Source organism: Pogona vitticeps, chromosome 6 (assembly GCF_051106095.1).
Source record: "Pogona vitticeps strain Pit_001003342236 chromosome 6, PviZW2.1, whole genome shotgun sequence".
Lineage (NCBI taxonomy): Eukaryota > Metazoa > Chordata > Lepidosauria > Squamata > Agamidae > Pogona > Pogona vitticeps.
The window spans coordinates 117,261,960-117,283,536 of record NC_135788.1 but is presented as its reverse complement, the minus strand read 5'-3'; the positions used below and the strand labels follow the sequence as shown (position 1 = coordinate 117,283,536).

General features: G+C 42.4%; 1 long non-coding RNA gene across 1 annotated transcript in view; it reads left to right on the top strand.

The window, feature by feature from the left end:
• Window positions 1-259: 259 nt before the first annotated feature.
• LOC144583746 (uncharacterized) overlaps window positions 260-21,577 on the top strand; it is a 35,660-nt gene continuing 14,342 nt past the window's right edge. The window contains exon 1 of the long non-coding RNA XR_013537663.1: window positions 260-1,231. This is a non-coding gene — a long non-coding RNA (uncharacterized LOC144583746). The remainder of the gene's footprint in view (window positions 1,232-21,577) is intronic.

The window sequence follows — 21,577 nt, the reverse complement described above, 5'->3', positions numbered from 1 at the left end:
AAGTTCCTGCATGATTGAGACATATAAAATTATGCAGGGTATGGATAAAGTGGATAGAGGGAAGCTCTTTTCCCTCCCTACTAGAACCAGGGGACCTCCACTCAGATTGAGCGTTGGGAGAGTGAGAAGAAACCAAAGAAAATATTTCTTGACCCAGCATGTAAAGAAATATTTTCTTGACACGCTGGCAAGGAACTCCCTGCCACAGGATGGCATCTGACCTAGATGACTTCAAAAGGGGATTGGACAGATTCCAGGAGGAAAATTCCATAGCAGGTGAAGCCATGTAGCCTTTCCTCATAAGGGATGTGCCCCAGCCCAGTCATAATTTTTGTCGCTCTCTAAGCATAAGAGGCAGAGATGAATGTACAAATTTATTTTGGTTTATCCCCAGGAAGACCCTAGCACAGTCCAAAACAACTTGGATCTGGGGCAAGAAATTAGTGAGGTTTTCTACTGATGATAGTGGTAAAATGTTGTCTTAAGTATATTTGTTCTGTCTTTGAGATTTCTGCTTTGCGGTCCTTTGCTGCCATCTGTGGTCACTTTTATGTACGTTTACTGCAGTGGAAGGTTTTTGTCTAAGACCTGGTATGGTTCCACCCACTGTGTCTCGTGCACAGTAATACACCGCTGTGTCTTTTGCTTTCAGGCTGTTCATTTGCAAGTAGAAGTTGGACCCTTCCTTTGATGCTGTGAATTGCCCTTGGATTTCAGAGGAATAATAATCGGTTGATCCAGGACGATGATAGCTCACGAGCCATTCCATTCCTTTGCCCGGTTTCTGTCTGATCCAGGCCATATAGTAGCTGTTGATGTCAAATCCTGTCACTGCACAGGCCAGTTTATGGGCTTCTCCAGGTTTCTTGGCTACTGGATCTGACTGGGTCAGAATCACCTGAGAGAAAGAACCTGATAAGGAAAAGGAAAGAGAAGATTATGAAAAAGAAAGAAAGAAAGAAAGAAAGAAAGAAAGAAGGAAAGAAAGAAAGAAAGAAAGAAAGAAAGAAAGAAAGAAAGAAAGAAAGAAAGAAAGAAAGAAAGAAAGAAAGAAAGAAAGAGACTTTTTTTGGCATCAGACTGCAAATCATCCATGGAAGTAAAATGTAAAACCCAACACACATGAAGAAAAGCCAGCCAGTGCAACAACTATGGGTAACAGGAACAGCATTGCTGATAGATTGACTGGATCTCAAAAGGACTCCGAGTTGTGACAAGAAGCCTGTGTGGGGTGAGTGTCTTGGCAATTAAATAGGAAGTGAAAGTACTCTTGACTTTGCATAAATCGGACAGCATGGCATTGGAAAGCACTATTAATACAGGCTCAAAGACCTTAGGAACAGAAGCCTCAAAAATCCTTCTGCAAGGCTTTGTTATGTGCCACTCAGTCCCATCAATTTATATGCACCCTGCTAAAGATCTTGTACACTGGGCTTCTGTAGAAGAAGCTTGTGCAGCCTTAGGCAAGCTTCAGAGACTCGGGCGAAACCCCAGAAGATGGGAATGGCAAACCGTTGAGATGGATAGGATCACCCTAAGTCAGAATGATGACATGCTGTTATTGTTGTTGTTAAAAAAACACCAGGCACAGTCCAAATTATAAAAAACATTGACTGGTATTATATAACAGATACAAGTTTTAACCAAAAACCTATGTATCTGTTAAACATCGGGGCAGTATGTACACTGTTCCTAATAGTGCTGCTTTTTGTAGCTCTGATGGTGTGATGATGATGATGATGCAGACATTTCTTCATTCTAGGACTACTGTGCCTGGTGTGTTATGTTCAAGGTGTCCATCAGTTTGGATCTGGAAATCCCACAAGATCTTGACTTTCTCCTCAGCCATGCGGGTGTGGATTTGGTAAAACTGCCTCTTATTTATTTATTTATTTATTTATTTATTTATTTATCTATCTATCTATCTATCTATCTATCTATCTATCTATCTATCTATCTATCTATCTATCTATCTATCTATCTATCTATCTATCTATCTATCTATCTATCTATCTATCTATCTATCTATCTATCTATCTATCTATCTATCTATCTATCTATCTATCTATTTATTTGATTTATATCCTGCCCATCTGGTATATTCTACCACTCTGGGCGGCTTTACCTTGGAAGACCTGTTAAGGTCACTATGTGAGCTCCAACTTGGTGGTTCATCACCCTAACAGTTTCTTATTAGAAATAGTTTGATTTTTACTCCCAAAGACCTACTAGTAAGAATAGGAGGAGGAGAGGGAGGAGGAGGAGAAGGTCCTAAAACTTGAATTGTTCTTGAAATTAATTGGACACATTACTCAATCGATTACAATTTCAATTTCCGCTTTCAACCTCTGCCTTCACAAGCAGAGGCCCAAACCACTGAGCTATCTTGTATATCCTTGGGATTAAAATCTAAAGTACTGAATAATTGAGCATTCTCGCAAGCCTCACATTTGAATGTTCCTGGACTGATGTGGAGAGCTGCTCTAGAGAAAGGGAGGTTTTTGCATGGCTTCAGATTCATTTCCCCTCACTGTGTCTTTTGCACAATAATACAGGCCACTGTCCTCCGTTGTCAGGCGGTTCATCTGCAGATACAGAGTGCTGGAAGGGTTATCCCTCGAGATGGTGAAGCGCCCTTTGGCTGCGTCAGCATAGAAATAGTTGTCACCATTGCCACGGATATTTGCCACCCACTCCAGGCCTTTCCCTGGAGTTTGCCTTATCCAGTGCATCCAGTAGCTGCTGAATGTGAATCCAGAGGCTCGACAGGAGAGTCGGAGGGATTCTCCCGGTCTTTTCATGTCCCCTCCAGACTCCGCCAGTTGGATTTCTGAGAGGACATCTGGAAATGGAGAGAAGGAGGAAGAAAATGGCAAGAGAGAAGGATTAAATAACTCCCTTTACAGTACGACAGAGTTAGAATGGTGCTCTATGTTTGAAAGGAGGCAAATAACCTTTGCAGACTGATAAGAAGACAACAAGGTGGAGCCAAAATATCATTTTTCTTTCTTTCTTTTACTTGGAGATATATTGACTGGGAAGTTATCAGAGAGAGGCGGGCGCTGGGTCTTGCTGGGCCTGGAAGGGAGCATCAAACTAATATAAACAGGAGGCTCCCTCTATATTTGCATACAACTCAAGATAAAACAGCATCTCTGGCCATCTTTGGCCAGAAACAGATCTGAAAAAGACTGGGAGGCAACATGAAAGTGGATTCACTATGAGGGGTAGTTTCCTCTCATTTTTGCTAGGGTCATGGGACCTTCTGTTCTTCCCCTTAGAAAACCCTACAGAATTTGTCTGGCCTTACAGGACTCAAAAAGCCCCAACAGAAAAAGCAAGTGTCATTCATGAGGTGAAACAAAGACCCTAAAGATTGGTTTGGGAGAAATGAAGGAAAAGCTTTAATGTAGGAATTCTCTCTTGGACAGTCTAATTGCTTTGCATACTACTTTAGCATAATGTGACAGACCGTCAGCCAAACCTACCTCACAGGATTTTTCTGAGGGAAAAATGTGGAGGACAAGAGCCATGTACAGGATATAACTGTAAAGACACAAATACTTACATGTACTACTGTAAGTACAGCAATACCCATTATAGATGGTTCAATAGGTAGAAGATGCAAATTATACCATGTACAATCTATTTACACATTGCACATCTCCATGGCACAGTCCTATTTTTGCCATTTGATTACAGTGGGGTTTTGACTTGAGAACTTAATCCATATTGGAAGGCGGTTCTCAAGTCAAAAAGTCTGTAAATCAAGTCTCCATTGACCTACAGTGCATTGAAAACCGATTAATCCCGTAACAGGCGGTTTTTGTTCCATTTTGGTTTTTTTCTGGTCTGTAAGTCAAATCTCAGTCTGCAAGTCAAACCTAAATTTTGCGGCCAGAGAAGTCTGTAACTCAAATAGTCTGTAAGTCAAGCCGTCTGTAAATCAAGGGTCCGCTTCTTCTCTCTCTCTCTCTCTCTCTCTCTCTCTCTCTCTCTCTCTCTCTCTCTCTCTCTCTCTCTCTCTCTATCTATCTATCTATCTATCTATCTATCTATCTATCTATCCTGCTGCCCCCTCCTGTCATGAGACACAAGGTTTCCAAATCCATTATCTCATCCGAACAACATATCCCTAATATTAGAATCAAGTCACAATTTACATTTTATTTAACTGATTACTTTGAAAATATGGAGTGGAGGTAGGGTACTGAGTTTTAAAATGGAAAGATATAGCAGAAGGTGAACCCTCTGAAAGAAAGGAATCTGAAACCAAAGACCAAGAGTTATTTTTTATTTCTCTTTGCTGGCAATGATCAAAAGAGGGTTTTTGATTGACTCCTGGTTTACTTCCTCTCACTGTGTGTCTTGCACAGTAATACACTCCGGTGTCCTCAGACTTCAGGCTGTTCATTTGCAAATACAGCAGGCTGTTTGAATTATCCCTGGAAATGGTGAATCTCCCTTTTACTACTGTATTAGAGTAGTAAATGGTACTAGAGCCAGAGCTTATGTACGCCACCCATTCTAAGCTTTTTCCAGGAGCTTGACGGATCCAGCTCATATCGTAGCTGCTGAAGGTGAATCCGGAAGCTTGACAGGAAAGATGGATGGAATCTCCCGGCCTTTTTACATCTCCTCCAGACTCCACCAGCAGAATCTCCTATTGGGCATCTGGAAAAAGAGGCATTGTAAGCACACTTGATGTACACAAGCAAGTGGGGAAATTTTGAAGGTGAAAGGAGACATTTTTACCTCTGAAAACAGCAGAACAGAAAACCAAATGAAGCAAGAGAATCATTTCTCTTTCCTCAGATGCTTTGATAAAGTTGAAGGAAATGTGGTTCCAAGTCTGGAAGCTAATGTACTTGGGAGAGGGTGTTCATCTGACTGATTTAAAGAGGAAGCGGGGCTGGAAAATTTGCATGCAAGTCAAGATAAAAGCAGTAGCTGAGCTTTTGATGTTTCTGTGGCCGAAGGCATGCATGATCTTTAGAATCTGAATTCCCTTGTTTACTAACATGGAATGTGATGACTTCTTCTTGCATAAACAGGGACGTGAAAGACAAAAGGAATTGATTCTGATCAGTCCTTCATGCACTTCTGGAAAAAGAGGAAAAATCTAGACAGAATCCTTGTGTGTTATCTATAGGCAATTTAAGCATGATTCACATACAGAATTAAAAGAACAGTATGATCCTAAAGCAGCCTTCCCTTTTCTGTATATACAGATAATTATGCATTTTAATCATACAAATGGAAATTAATAGAGCATTAAGTGGCTGAAAACCTGGTGCTTAATGTGGCAAGTCACACAAGAGTAGGCCCATTGAATCAGTTGCCATTTTGGGAGTCAACTGCTTCAGAAGTTCCAGTGATTCAAGGAGACCTGTTCCAGTATGTACTATCTTGAATAAATCAAAATTAGGAATGGATATTCAGCACACTTTGGCGCTTCCGTGCGGTTCGGTGGATTGGGCCCACAGATGGTGAGGGGGGGCCTGATTCCACATCCATACTCTCTGTGGCCGGCATCTTCAGAGGACGGGAGTCTGTGCTCTGGTGCAGTTTGTTAGGGAGTAGAGTATTTATCGCTGTGAGATCAGCTTTTGTCCTTTTCAGGAGATGGGTGATTATGGTGATCAGTGTGTTTTTGTTGTGGGTGTATTGTTGTGATAAGGAGGAGAGATTAATTAGGACAAAAGCTGATCTCACAGCCATAAATACTCAACTCCCTAACAAACTGCACCAGAGTACAGAGTGCTGCCCTCTGAAGATGCCGGCCACAGAGACTCTCAAAACGTTAGGAAGAACAACCTTCAGAACATGGCCAAAGATCCCGAAAAACCCACAACATCCATCACCCAGAAAATGTTGGATTAAGTGAAGAAGAGAAACACCAGAGAGAAGGAAGTGGATTTAACGGGATGGCTATTTCCCCATGGAAGAACATAGTCCTTTGTCAGGCACCGCGCAGCTTCTAGCTATGGAAACATTTCTTTCAGATTGTGCAGGTTATCACCATCCTCATCATCTTGGACCTGCCCTTGTCAAGGAGGAACAGGGTGGAATTGAACTCCCAACCTCTTGCTCCACATCCAGATAACTTAGCCCAATGCCCATGGGTTGTGGAGGTGTCAGATATTATGTGTGCATGAAACCGTTTAACAAAACTGTCAGAATAACATTGAAAACCACAACCCACTAAATCCTTCTGAGGGTCAACAGATGTAGTTGTGTTTTTAAGCCATTGCTGCCCTCTTGTGTCAGGAGACACAAGGTTTTCAAAATGCATGAAGGATCTCCAACAAGTTCTTACTTAATGCATAAAGGTATTTCAGCAGGTGCAGATACTGGATATTGGATTTCTCCCTAGAAAATCCAATAGATTTATTCTCTAATGTTGGAATCAGGTTACATCTTTTTCATTCAACTGAGTACTGCTGAAACAAAGGCTGGGATGGGTTGGGAACTCAGTTTAAAATGAAAAGAAAATGTTGAAGATTTGTCCTCCTCATTTTGACCCCCAATAAGACCCCAGAAAGGCCTTTGCCTGGCACCGAAAAGCCAAAAGTGTTGGAGCCAGGCGGATCTCTATAGGGAGGGCATTCCAAAGTTGGAGGGGGGCAACAGCCAAGAATGCTGTATTTCAGCATGCCGCCCCCCTAACGTCTTTCAGGGATGGCACCTTCAGAAGGGCCTCCTGGCCTCATCTTAGGTTATAGGCAGGCTCATGTAGAAGAAGGCGGTCCTTTAGGTCAGGGGTCCCCAACCTCGGGCCTCCACATGTTCTTGGACTACAACTCCCAGAAACCTTCACTACCACCTCTGCTGTCCAGGATTTCTGGGAGTTGAAGTCCAAAAACATCTGGAGGCCCAAGGTTGAAGACCCCTGCTTTAGGTAACCAGGTCCTAAGCCATTTAGGGCTTTATACGTCAAAGTAAGCACTTTGAATTGGGCCTAAGCAGCAACCGGCAGCCAGTGTAAATTTTTCAGAACTGGCATGATATGAGTCCATGTGGCGGCACCACTTATCAGCCGCGCAGCCCAGTTCTCTGCCAGTTGCAGTTGCTTTCTAGAGCTAGAAAGGGTAGGGTTGCCAGATACACGGGTACTAAAAGGAGGACATAGAAAGACAAAAAGGAGGACAAAGGAGGACATATTGAATGTTTCATTTGGATTATTCCAGATTAAACCCACAATCAATATAATTTGATTACAATAGCTGTCAATAAATGTCTCTTAGTGAACCGACCAAGAAACAGTTATGTTAAAAATTAAAAATAAATTCAATGGAGGCTTGTTTTTTCAGAATACTGGGAGTGGGAGGGCAGGTGGGGGTGGGGAAAGCCGGGGGGAAGGGGGTCCTTCCACCTCTCCCCCTCCCATCCAAAATTATAACATAAAATATAGAAAAGCCTGACATTTTAAAGGTTTTTATCTTTGCCTGCCTGACGGAGGACATTAGGCTAAAAAGGAGGACATGTCCTCCTTTTGCCTGACGTCTGGCGACCCTAAGAAAGGGGGATAAGTGTAAGGTTTCTACTCCCAATGCCATATCTTCCCCTGCCATATATAGTCTCTATTGGTTGCCCCAGAGACCCCCCAACTTCTCCTGTTTCCAGCATATTCTCCAGCCAGTTCCCTCAGGGAATCTGGCAGCCAACAGCAGCTCAGCCACAGTCCCACTGTCTCCCACACAGTGACCTGTAGACGGCAGATGGCATTTGGCTCCCCTGAGCGCAGGAATGCTAGTCCAGTGTTGCCTTGATTTCTGAATGTGTCCAAGAAGTAGCATCTTCCACTCTCAGCAAAGCCCTTGCAGAATAATTTTGTGTGAGTTTCAATCCCTATGGATTGTAGAAGCAACAAATATATTATGAGTTTGCATAAAACCGTTTCTGAAAACTGCCAGAGTCCCATCGGAAACTGCAATCCATCACCTGAATCCTTCTGACACTGCTCCCCCCTCATGTCAGGAGACACAAGGTTTCCAAATCTATGAAGAATCTCTAGCATATTTTTCCGAACATCGTGCTTAATGATTAAAGGTCTCCAGAAGGACAAAAATCTTGGAAATGGGATGTATACCTAATGTTGAAATCATGTTACATTTTACATTTTATTCAACTCATTATTTCCAAAATATGGGGTGGAGGTAGAATACTGAGTTTTAAAACGAAAAGATATAGTAGAAGGTGAACCCTCAGAAAGAACGGAATCTGAAACCACAGACCAAGAGTATTTTTTTCCTTATTTCTCTTTGCTGGCAATGATCAAAAGAGAGTTTTTGATTGACTCCTGATTCATTTCCTCTCACTGTGTCTCTTGCACAGTAATACACTCCGGTGTCCTCAGACTTCAGGCTGTTCATTTGCAAATACAGCAGGCTGTTTGAATCATCCCTGGAAATGGTGAATCTCCCTTTTACTACTGTATTAGAGTAGTAAATGGGAGTAGAGCTTGTGCCAATGTATGCCACCCATTCTAAGCCTTTTCCTGGAGCGTGACGGATCCAGCTCATGCCATAGCTGCTGAAGGTGAATCCGGAGGCTTGACAGGAGAGATGGAGGGAATCTCCCGGCCTTTTTACATCTCCTCCAGACTCCACCAGCAGAATCTCCGATTGGGCACCTGGAAGAAAAGGCATTGTAAGCACACTTGATGTACATGGACTGTAGTGGAAAACGTGAAAGGAGACATTTTTACCTCTGAAAACAGCAGAACAGAAAACCAAATGAAGCAAGAGAATCATCTCTCTTCCCTCAGATGGTTTGATCTAGTTGAAGGAAATGTGGTTCCAAGTCTTGAAGCGAGTGTACCTGGGAGAGGGTGTTTATCTGACTGATTTAAAGAGGAAGCTGGGCTGAAAAATTTGCATACAAGTCAAGATAAAAGCAGTAGCTGAGCTTTTGATGTTTCTATGGCCAAAGGCATGCATGATCTTTAGAATCTGAATTGCCTTCTTTACCAACACAGAATGTGATGAATTCTTCTTGTATAAACAGGAACTTGAGAGACAAAAGGAATTGATTCTGATCAGTCCTTCCTGCATTTCTGTAAAAAAGAGGGAAAATCTAGACAGAATCCATATGCATGTTCTTGTCTATAGGCAATTTAAGCATGATTCACCTACGGAATTAAAAGACTATCCTACAGCAGCCTTCTTTTTTCTGTATGTACAGATAATTATGCAGTTTTTAATCATACAAATGGAAATTAATAGAGCCTTTAGTGGCTGAAATCCTTGGTGCTTAATGTGCTACGTTACAGAAGAGTAGGCCCATTGAATAAGCTGTCATTTTGTGAGTCAACAGCTTCAGAAGTTCCAGTGATTCAAGTGGGCCTGTTCAAATTTCGACTATCTTGAATAAGTCAAAATTAGGAATGGGTATTCAACACGCTTTGGGGCTTTGGTGCGGTTTGGTGGATTGGGCCCACAGATGGTGTGGGGGAGCCCCTGGTTCCACAGGCTTTCTTCTGTGGGTACCCACTCAAAGGACAACATGGGGTAGGGAAGCCTGTGGCTTGGTTCTGATGGGGCATCTGTGGGAGAGGTGGGAGGTGGGGTGAGGAATCTAGGCTGCCCACGCATCCCCTGTGAACCCAATCCACCAAACTGCACTGAACTGCCAAAGTGTGTTGAGCACCTCACTCAAGTTGGATCTAGAGTAGCCCCGGTAGAGTCAATAGACCAAATAGAGTAAACTCAAAGCTCAGATCCTCAATGATCCAACAGACATGCTCTGGGGCAATTCAGTAAACCAAACAACAAGATTTTAGCCAACATTATGTGAAGGAAGGAGTCAGGAGGCAGGATGTGAAGTCACCAAGAAAATGTTGGATTAAGTGAAGAAGAGAAACATCAGAGAGAAGGGAGTGGATTTAACTCAACCGCTACTTCCCCGTGGAAGAACATAGACCTTTGTCAAGCACCGTGCAGCTTCTAGCTATGGAAGAAAATTTTTCAGAGTGTGCAGGTTATCACCATCACCATAATCTTGGACCTGCAGAGCTAGAAGGGACCTTATAGATCTTGGAGACCTGCCTCTATCAAGGAGGAACAGGGTGGAACTGAACTCCCAACCACTGGTTCCACAGCCAGATGACTTAGCCCAATGCCCATGGGTTGTGGAGGTGTCAAATATTATGTCTGCATGAAACCCCTTTACAAAACTGTCAGAATGACATTGAAAACCACAATCCACTAAATCCTTCTGAGGGTCAACAGACGGTTGTGTTTTTAAGCCATTGCCGCCCCCTTGTGTCGGGAGACACAAGGTTTCCAAATGCTTGAAAGATCTCCAAGAAGTTCTTGCTTATAGCATAAAGGTATTCCAGCAGGGTGCAGATACTGGAAATTGGATCTCTCCATAGAAAATCCAACAGATTTATTGTCTAATTTTGGAATCAGGTTGCAGTTTTTTAATTTAACAGAGTCCTGCTGGAAGAAAGGCTGGGATGGGTGGGGGAACTCAGTTTAAAATGAAAAGAAATTGTTGAAGATTTGTCCTCCAGAAAGAAAGGAATCTAGAACCCAAAACCAAGTCCTCTTTCTCATAGTTAAAACAATAGGAATAATAAAAGAGTTCCCACATGGGACCCTCATTTTGGTGTGACATCCTTAAATCAGTCCCTTTGGTGGCATCGATGATAACAGCTATTGGTACTGAAAGTTTTCTCTCCTAATGTTGGGATCAGGTGACACCTATCTTATTTAAGAGTTCACTTTTCAAACACAGGGTGGGCTTGCGTGACTCAGTGTATTTTAAACAACCCTATTTCAGCTTACGTTCCACTGATAAAACACACTTCCCAGAAAAAGAAATCAGGGTTTCCAACTGTATAGTGGAGACACTCTTTTGAAAGTCAATTCATTTGAATGCAAATGTGTTTCAGAACCCAGTTCTTTGATCAGTGCAATCATGACCTAGATCCTTGGTGGCGAACCTTTTTGGGCTCGCGTGCCTAAATTGGAAAAAGAAAAACGAAGTGGGACAAAATGGAACACATATTCTTCTGAAAGAAAGAAATCTGGAACCCCAAAACCCATCTGTTAGGATCCCTGATATCTTCTCTCTCTAGCAAAAATTCGAAAATGCTATTGCTGCTCTTGTGAGCAAAAAGTATTGAAAGTCGGAAAACTGCTGCTGGCTATGATCAAAATAGGGTTTTTGCTTGATTCCTGATTCACTTCCTCTCACTGTGTCTCTTGCACAGTAATACACTCCGGTGTCCTCAGACTTCAGGCGGTTCATTTGCAAATACAGCAGGCTGTTGGAATTATCTCTGGAAATGGTGAACCTCCCTTTTACAGCATCTGAGTAGTAAATGGAGCCAGAGCTTGTGCTAATGAACGCCACCCATTCTAAGCCTTTTCCGGGAGCTTGGCGAATCCAGCTCATATGATAGCTGCTGAAGGTGAATCCGGAGCCTTGGCAGGAAAGATGGATGGAATCTCCCGGCCTTTTTACATCTCCTCCAGACTCCACCAGCACAATCTCCGATTGGGCACCTAGAAGAAGAGGCATTGTAAGCACATTGGACGCACACAAAGACTGTACTGGGAAACCTTTGAATTCGAAAGGAGATGTATTTACCTCTGAAAACAGCAGAACAGAAAAGTAAATGAAGCAAAACAATCATTTCTGCTTCCTCAGACCCTTTGAGTTGGTTGAGGGAAAAGCGGTTCCAATTCTAAGGGCTCCTGTACCTGGGAGAGGGTGTTCATCGGACTGACTTAAAGAGGAAGCTGGGGTGGGACATTTGCATACAGGTCAAGATAAAAGCACTGGATGAGTTTTGAGCTTTCTGTGGTGGAAAGCAAACATGGTCTTCTGAATACAAATCTCGTTAATTAATACACAACTGAACCCATTGTTCTTGTATAATGAGGAACCTGATAGCCAGAAGGAATTGACTCCGATCATATCTTCATGTATTTCTGGTGTTACCACCAGAGTCCATGCACAGACAGAAACTATGTTTATGTTCTGCTCTGTAGGGAATTTATGCAGAATTCATTTGCAAATTAATCTTGAAGATTAGTATAAAGAAATGTGGGGTTTAGCAAATAATCAGAAGTTAACATTATAAATGAAAATAAGAAGAGGAATGATAAAGTCTAAGGATTTCAAAGATGTGTGGAGTTTATACTTTGACTATGTCTTTTCAAAGGGGAAACACTCTTTGCCAGCAAAAGAGTCAATGTATATTTGGAGAGGAATGGGATGAAAAGTGGTATAAAGTGCTATTCTTGGTCACCTAGTCCTGAGGGTGAAGGCGGCATGGGTGGGAAATGTTTGTTGTGTATTGTGTGTAGTCACTACTGAGTGTTTTGGATATATTTCTGTTATTTGTAACTCTCCTTTTAATTAATTAAAAGAAATTTAAGTGAAGAAGAGAAACATCAGACATGGGGAAGGGATTTACCCTCACCATTACTTTCGAGTGGAAGAATATAGTCTTTTATCAAGCACTTCTCCACTTCCAGCTGTTGAAACATTTCTGGCAGATTGTGATAATCAAAATCATCATCTTGGAATTGCAGAAGACATCCTGTGGAATCACCAAGTCATGACCCATCAAGAAGGCAGAGTGGGGAATTGAACTCCCACCCTCTGGCTCCAGAACCAGATGCTTAAGCCGCTGAGCTATCCAGAGGTTGTTTCTTTTATTGTTATGCTTTCTCCATCTTTGCCTGAAGGATTATCTTCCACTCTCAGCAAAGTCCTAGCAGAAAGGTTTTTTTTTGGTGGTGATCAATTCACATGGATAGTGGGAATGTAAAATACTTTATTAGTGTATGTGAAACTTTCTTGGACAATTGTCAGAGTCTCATCTGAAACTGCAAACCATCACCCTGAACCCCTTCTGAGGATTAACAGGATGTTGTGTTCTTTAACCAATACTGCCCCCATGTGTCAGGAGGCCAATAGTTTTCAAATCCATGAAGGATATCCAATGTGTTCTGCCAAGGTTTCTGGAAGTGTGAAGATCCTGGAAACTGGATTTCTGCATGCAAAACATAAAGGCTTGATTCCCTAATCCTGGGAATAGGTGGCATCTCTTCTGTTCAACTGATTCCTTCTGAAACAAAGGTTGGGTGTGGGGGACTCGGTTCAAAATGAAAAGATGTAATTAGCCGCCTTGGGTCCTTTGGGGAGAGAGGCAGGATAAAAAGGGTTTAGATATTGGTTTAGATAAAGAATAGAGAAATGATTAATGTAAAGGAACACATGTTCTTCTGGGGAACCAAGCTATCTGGACCTCAAAACCCATCTGGTGGCATCTCTGATATCTTCTCTCACTACGAAAAGCTGTCAAATGGTATCGCTGCTCTTGTGAGTAAAATGTATTGAAAAAGGGAACTGTAGAAATATACAGAAAACAGCGTAGTTCTACTTTGACAGGAAAATGGTATGTAAATGTGTGTGTGTGTGTGTGTGTGTGTGTGTGTGTGTGTGTGTGTGTGGCATAAGCTGTAAATGACACCCAGTTAAGAAGTGAGACTCGGCTTATTTTTTGTGGCTAGTATGAAAGCTGCTGCTGATGTGATAAGAGGGTTTTTGATTGACTCCTGATTCACTTCCTCTCACTGTGTCTCTTGCACAGTAATACACTCCGGTGTCCTCAGACTTCAGGCGGTTCATTTGCAAATTCAGCCGGCTGTTGGAATTATCTCTGGAAATGGTGAACCTCCCTTTTACTGTATTAGAGTAGTAAATGGTAGCAGAGTTATAGTTTATGTACGCCACCCATTCTAAGCCTTTTCCAGGAGCTTGGCGAATCCAGTTCATTGCATAATCGCTGAAGGTGTATCCGGAGCCTTGACAGGAAAGACGGAGGGAATCTCCAGGCCTTTTTACATCTCCTCCAGACTCCACCAGCAGAATCTCCGATTGGGCACCTGGAAGAAGAGGCATTGTGAGCACACTTGATTGATGTACACAAGCACATGGACTGCAGTGGGAAAGCTTTGAAGGTGAAAGGAGACATTTTTACCTTTGAAAACAGCAGAACAGAAAACCAAATGAAGCAAGAGAATCATCTCTCTTCCCTCAGGTGCTTTGATCTAGTTGAAGGAAATGCAGTTCCAAGTCTTGAAGTGAGTGTACCTGGGAGAGGGTGTTCATCTGACTGATTTAAAGAGGAAGCTGGGCTGGAAAATTTGCATGCAAGTCAAGATAAAAGCAGTAGCTGAGCTTTTGATGTTTCTGTGTCCGAAGGCATGCATGATCTTTAGAATCTGAATCACTTTGTTTACTAACACAGAATGTGATGAATTCCTTTTGTATAAACAGGACTTTCAAAGACAAAAGACACAATTAAAAGATCAACACGATCCTAAAAGAGCCTTCCTTTTTCAGATAATTATGCATTTTTAATGATTCTTTTAATCATTCAAATAGAAATTAATAGAGCATTCAGTGGCTGAAAACCTGGGCCTTAATGTGTTAAGTCACACAGGAGTAGACCCATTGAATCATTTGGCATTTTGTGAGTCAACTCCTTTATAAGTTCCATTGATTCAAGTGTGCCTCTTCCAGTTTCAACTAACTGGTATTTTAAAATAAGTCAAAATCAGTCATGGGCATTCAACACTCATTGGGACTTTGTGTGGTTTGGTGGATTGGGCCCACAGATGGTTTGAGGGAGCACCTGATTCCACATACTTTCTTCTGTGGATACCCACTCAAAGGACAAAATGGAGTAGGGAAGCCTGTGGCTTGCATCTGATGGGGCACCTGTGGGAGGAGTGTGAGGTTAGGTGAGGAATCTAAGGTGCCCAGGCAACCCCTGTGGGCCCAATCCACTGAACTGCACTGAACTGCCAAAGTATGTTGAGCACCTCACTCTAGTTGGATCTAGAGTAGGCCCAGTAGAGTCAATAGAACAAACAGAGTAAACTCAAACCTCAAATCCTCAGTGATCCAACAGAAAGACATGCTCTGGGGCAATTCAGTCATCCAAAAAACAAGATTTTAGCCAACATTATGTGAAGGAAGGAGGCAGTAGATGATGTCAGCCAGAAAATGATAGCGTAATTGAAGAAGAGAAACATCAGAGAGAAGGGAGTGGATTTAACTCCACCCCTTCTTCCCCGTGGAAGAACATAGTCTTTTGTCAGGCACCGTGCAGCTTCTAGCTACGGAAACATTTCCTTCAGAGTGTGCAGGTTATCACCATCGGCATAATCTTGGATCTGCAGAGCTAGTAAGGACCCTATAGATCCTGGAGTCCTGCCTCTATCAAGGAGGAACAGGGTGGAACTGAACTCCAACCTCTGGCTCCACAGCCAGATAACTTAGCCCAATGCCCATGGGTTGTGGAGGTGTCAGATATTATGTGTGCATGAAACCGTTTTCCAAAACTGTCAGAATGACACTGAAAACCGCAACCCACTAAATCCTTCTGAGGGTTATAAGATACAGTAGTTGTGTTTTCAAGCCATTGCTGCCCCCTTGTGTCGGGAGACACACGGTTTCCAAATGCATGAAGGATCTCCAACAAGCTCTTACTTAATGCATAAAGGTATTCCAGCAGGGTGCAGATACTGGAAACTGGATTTCTCCATAGAAAATCCAATAGATTTATTCTCTAATGTTGGAATCAGATTACATCTTTTTAATTCAACTGAGTACTGCTGAAACAAAGGCTGGGGTGGGTGGGGAACTCAGTTTAAAATGAAAAGAAATTGTTGAAGATTTGTCCTCCAGAAAGAAAGGAATCTAGAACCCAAAACCAAGTCCTCTTTCTCACAGTTAAAACAATAGGAATAATAGAAGAGTTCCCACACGCAACCTCCATTTTGGTGGGAAATCCTTTGGTGGGATCTATGATAACAGCTATCGCTACTGAAGGTTTTCTTCCCTCATGCTGGGATCTGTCTGATTTAAGAGATCTTTTCTCAAACACAGGGTGGGTTTGTGGGACTCAGTTTAAAATGGAATGATGTAATGGAAGGTGTACTCTTCCCGTTTTAAACAACACTCAGAGAGAAGAGTATTTCAGTTTGCGTTCCACTGATAAAACACACTTCCCTGAAAAAGAAATCAGGGTTTCCATTTGCGTAATGGAAACACTCTTTCAAAAGTCAGTTCATTTGAATGTCAATATGTTTCAGAACCCAGATCTTTGATCAGTGCAATCATGGCCTAGGTAATAACTAGAGAGTGGCATTTACTCCAGTTTAGTGCCACTCAGTAGATCAGGCCCACAGGTGTCACATGGGTACTCTGGAATACGCCGCCTGTTTTGGAAACTGTTTTGGAAAATTGTCACATCTGAAACCACAAACCATCAGCCTGAATCCTTCTGGGGATCAAGCGGATGTTGTGTTCTTTAGCCAGTACTTCCCCCACCATGTGTCAAGAAGCACAAGGTTCCCAAAAGGATGTTCTGCCAAACATTATTCTTAAAGCATAGAGGTTTCCGGAAGTGTGAAGATCCTGGAATCTGGATTTCTGCATGCAAAACCGAAGGGCTATATTCCTTTGACGTCTTGTATCCTTTTGGGGAGAAAGGCAGGATGAAAAGGTTTTAGATCAATAATAAATAAATATTATAATGGAACAGATATTCTTCTGAAAGAAAGTAATCTGGAACCCAAAACTCATCTGTTAGCATCTCTGATATCTCCTCAATCTAGCAAAAGTTGTAAAATGCTATTGCTGCTCTTGTGAGCAAATGTATTGAAAGAAGGAAAGCTGCTGCTGGCCATGATCAAAAGAGGGTTTTTGATTGACTCCTGATTCACTTCCTCTCACTGTGTCTCTTGCACAGTAATACACTCCGGTGTCCTCAGACTTCAGGCGGTTCATTTGCAAATACAGCAGGCTGTTGGAATTATCTCTGGAAATGGTGAATCTCCCTTTTACAGCATCTGAGTAGTAAATGGAGCCAGAGCTTGTGCTAATGTACGCCACCCATTCTAAGCCTTTTCCGGGAGCTTGACGAATCCAGTTCATATCATAGCTGCTGAAGGTGAATCCGGAGCCTTGACAGGAAAGCTGGTGGGAATCTCCAGGCCTTTTTACATCTCCTCCAGACTCCACCAGTAGAACCTCTGACTGGGCACCTAGAAGAAGAGGGATTGTAAGCACATTGGATGCGAACAAACGTATAGACTGTAGTGGGAAACCTTTGAATTCGAAATGAGACATTTTTACCTCTGAAAACAGCAGAACAGAAAAGTAAATGAAGCAAGACAATCATTTCTGCTGCCTCAGATGCTTTGAGTTAGTTGAGAGAAAAGTGGTTCCAGTTCTCTGGGCTACTCTGTATCTCGGAGAGGGTGTTCATCTGACAGACTTAAAGAGGAAGCTGGGGTGGGAAATTTGCATACAGGTCAAGATAAAAGCACTAGGTGAGTTTTGACCTTTCTGTGGCTGAAAGCAAACACGGTCTTCCGAAGTCTCCTCGATAATTAATACACAGAGGAATCCATTCTTCTTGTATAACAGTGAACTTGATAGCCAAAAGGAATTGACTCTGATTATACATTCATGTATTTCTGGTGCTACTATGAGGGAAAATGCAGAGACAGAGTCTACGTTAATGTTCTGCTCTATAGGCAATTCATGTAGGATTCATATGCAAAATGAAAAGTGTAACAGGATCACACAGCACCCTGCCTTTCTTTTATTATACAAATGGAAAGTAATCCAGCAGAAATCGAGAACTCAGTTGCTAGAATAGGTCCACTACAATCAATGACACAAACGGAGGAAACCAACACCTATTCTTCTCACTGATCCAATGGATATGCTCTGGTGTACCCAGTATGCTAAGCCACAGGATGTGAGTTAAAGCTAAGAGGAGAGACATTGGAGAGAAGGAAGGAGATTGAACTCCACCACTGTTTCCCAATGGAAGAACATTTTCCTCATCAAGCACTTCCAGCTATAGAAACATTTCTTGCAGATTCTGCTAGTTATCACCTCCGGCATCATCTTTGATCTACAGATATGAAAAGGATCCCATAGTTTATCAAGTCCTGGCCCTGTTGACACAGTGGGGAATTGATCTCTCAAACTCTGTCTCCAAAGCCAGATTCCTAAGCCACTGAACAATGCAGCAGTTCTGTTTTTTTTTTCTTGCCTTGATATGTGCACCAGAAGTAGTACCTTCTGCTCTCAGCAAAGCCCTTGCAGAAAACTTTGGGGTGAGTCTCAGTCCCCATGCGGTCAATCTTTCAGTGGCTGAAATCCCAATGTTTGGTGTGGTAAACAGAAGCCCATTGAATCAGTGGGCATTTGTGAGTCAACTCCTTTGGATGTTCCATTGATTTAAATGGGCCAGTTCTAGTTGCAACTTACTATCTTAAAATAAGTTGTAACAAGACAGAGGTAGCTACCTTGGCACTTCGGTGCAGTTCTGTCTTGGATGGGCACCCTGGATTCGGCACCCTGCCTATTCCCACAGGCACCGAACTATGATAGGAGGTGGGGCGAGGAAACCCATGGGACTGCTTCGGATGGGGTGCATGTAGAAAGAGGAGAGGTGTGGAATCTGAGGGCCCCACATGGCAACTGTGGGCCTGGTCCACCAAACCACACCAAAGCATGGTGAGTGTCCATCCTTAGTGACACCTAGCGCAGGCCCATTGGCATCATTGAGATACATGTAGGACATATGTGTCAAACTCAATGCCTGCTGCTGTGCAGTATGCAATATGCAGGCGCTTACTCTGTCACCCATAATGCACCACAAGGATGCTCGTCACCCACCCAGCAGGACTTCTAATTTCAAGCACCGAAGAGTCAGAAAGTGATAATTAAATGAGAAGGATTATATTTAATATGATAAAGAGTAGATACATTTATACAGTCTTACAGATACAACCGGCCCTTTGAGGGCAACCATAATGCTGATGCAGCCCAAGAAGAAATAGAGTTCTGATGTAGGAAACCGAAGCCCCCAAATCTTCACTGATCCAATGGACATGCTTGGGTGTAATGTGGTACACTGAGCAACAGGATTTTAGCCAGTGGTATGTGAAGGAAGGAGAAAGGAGAAGAATGTGAAGTCACCTGAAGGAAATTAGTTGAAGTTAAGAGGAGAAACATTAGATTAAGGGAAACTATTCTAACTCGACCACAGTTTCCCAGAGGGAGAACATAGTACTTCATAAATCACTACTCCAGTTCCAGCTGCAGAAACATTTCTTACAGATTGTGCAAGATATCAACATCTGGGAATTGCAGAGCTAGAAGAGACCCTATGGATGATTGATTCCAGCCTCTGTCAAGGAGACAAAGTGGGGAATTGAACTCCCAACATCTGGTTCCACAGCCAGATGTCTAAGCCATTGAGCTAACCAGCAGATCTTCTTTCATCTAGCCATGATTTGTCCACATTTTTCATTAACGGCCATCTTCGACTCTCAGGAAAGCCCTTGCAAAAAAAATTCTTGGTGAGTCTCAATTCCCATGAATTGTGGAAGTGACAAATACTTTACGAGGCAGCATGAGACCATTTGTGGAAACTGTCAGAGTCACATCTGAAACCACAAACCATCACCCGGTACCCTTCTCTGTGTCAACAGAATGTTGTGTTCTTAAACCATTGCTACCACCTTGTGTCAGGAGAATCAGGGACTTCAAATGCTTGAAGACCCTCCAGTATGTTCTACCAGAGATCATGCTTAATACATAAAGATCTTGAGCAGAGGAAAGATTCTGGAGACTGGATGTCTCCATGCAAAACCCAATGGCTTCATTTTCTAATGTTGATATCAGATTACAGCTAATGTATTCAACTGACTATTCCTGACACATAGGGTACTGGGTTTAAAAGGAGAACATGGCATTGAAGTGTGCCCTCCCAAAGGAAGGAATCTGAAACCAAAGACCAAGTCCTCCTGCTCAAAGCATGGGACATGCATGGAATATTTGTCACGCAGTTAAAACATTAAGAATAAAAAAGATTCTAGATATATTATGTTATCTATCTATCTATCTATCTATCTATCTATCTATCTATCTATCTATCTATCTATCTATCTATCTATCTATCTATCTATCTATCTATCTATCTATCTATCTATCTATCTATCTATCCATCTATCTATCCATCCATCTATCCATCTATCCATCTATCCATCTATCTATCTATCTATAGTTATGAATTGCTAGAGGTTCCAAGTTCTATAAAAGCTTATTCAATCTGGCTTGTATGAAAGCGGCTGATGACTATGATCAAAACAGGGTTTTTGATTGACTCCCGATTCACTTCCTCTCACTGTGTCTCTTGCACAGTAATACACTCCGGTGTCCTCAGTCTTCAGGCGGTTCATTTGCAAATACAGCAGGCTGTTTGAATTATCTCTGGAAATGGTGAATCTCCCTTTTACTGTATTAGAGTAGTAAATGGTACCAGAGCTAGAGCTTATGTACGCCACCCATTCTAAGCCTTTTCCAGGAGCTTGACGGATCCAGCTCATTGAATAATCGCTGAAGGTGAATCCGGAGGCTTGACAGGAAAGCTGGTGGGAATCTCCAGGCCTTTTTACATCTCCTCCAGACTCCACCAGCAGAATCTCTGATTGGGCACCTGGAAGAAGAGGCATTGTAAGCACACTTGATGTACACAAGCACATGGACTGCAGTGGGAAAGCTTTGAATCTAAAAGGAGACATTTTTACCTCTGAAAACAGCAGAACAGAAAACCAAATGAAGCAAGAGAATCATTTCTCTTCCCTCAGATGCTTTGATCTAGTTGACGGAAATGTGGTTCCAAGTCTTGAAGCGCGTGTACCTGGGAGAGGGTGTTCATCTGACTAATTAAAAGAGGAAGCCTGGCTGGAAAATTTGCATGCAAGTCAAGATAAAAGCAGTAGCTGAGCTTTTGATGTTTCTGTGGCCGAAGGCATGCATGATCTTTAGAATCTGAATCCCCTTGTTTACTAATATAGAATGTAATGAATTCTTTTTGTATGTACAGGAACTTGAAAGACAAAAGGAATTGATCTTGATGAGTCCTTCATGTGTTTCTATTAAAAATCTAGGCAGAATCCATGTGCGTGTTCTTGTCTATAGGCAATTTAAGCATGATTCACATACAGAATTAAAAGACCAGTACGATCCTAAAGCAGCCTTCCTTTTTCTGTATGTACAGATAATTATGTACAGTATATTTAATCATACAAATGGAAATTAATAGAGCATTAAGTGGCTGAAATCCTGGTGCTTACTGTGGTAAGTCACACAAGAGCAGGCCCATTGAATCAGTTGGCATTTTACGAGTCAACTCCTTTATAAGTTCCATTGATTCAAGTGCGCCTCTTCCAGTTTCAACTATCCTAAAGTAAGTCATAACTAGGAATGGGCATTCAACACGCTTTGGGGCTTTGGTGTGTTTTGGTGGATTGGGCGTACAGAAGGTTTGGAGGAGCCCCTGATTCCACATCCTCCTTACTCTTGTGGGTACCCACTTAAAGGAGGAAATGGGGTAGGGAAGCCTGTGACATGCTTCTGATGGGACACCTGTGGGAGGAGGTGGGGAGGGGAAATCTAGGGTGCCCAGGCAACCCCCGTGGGCCCAATCCACTGAACTGCACTGAAGACCCAAATC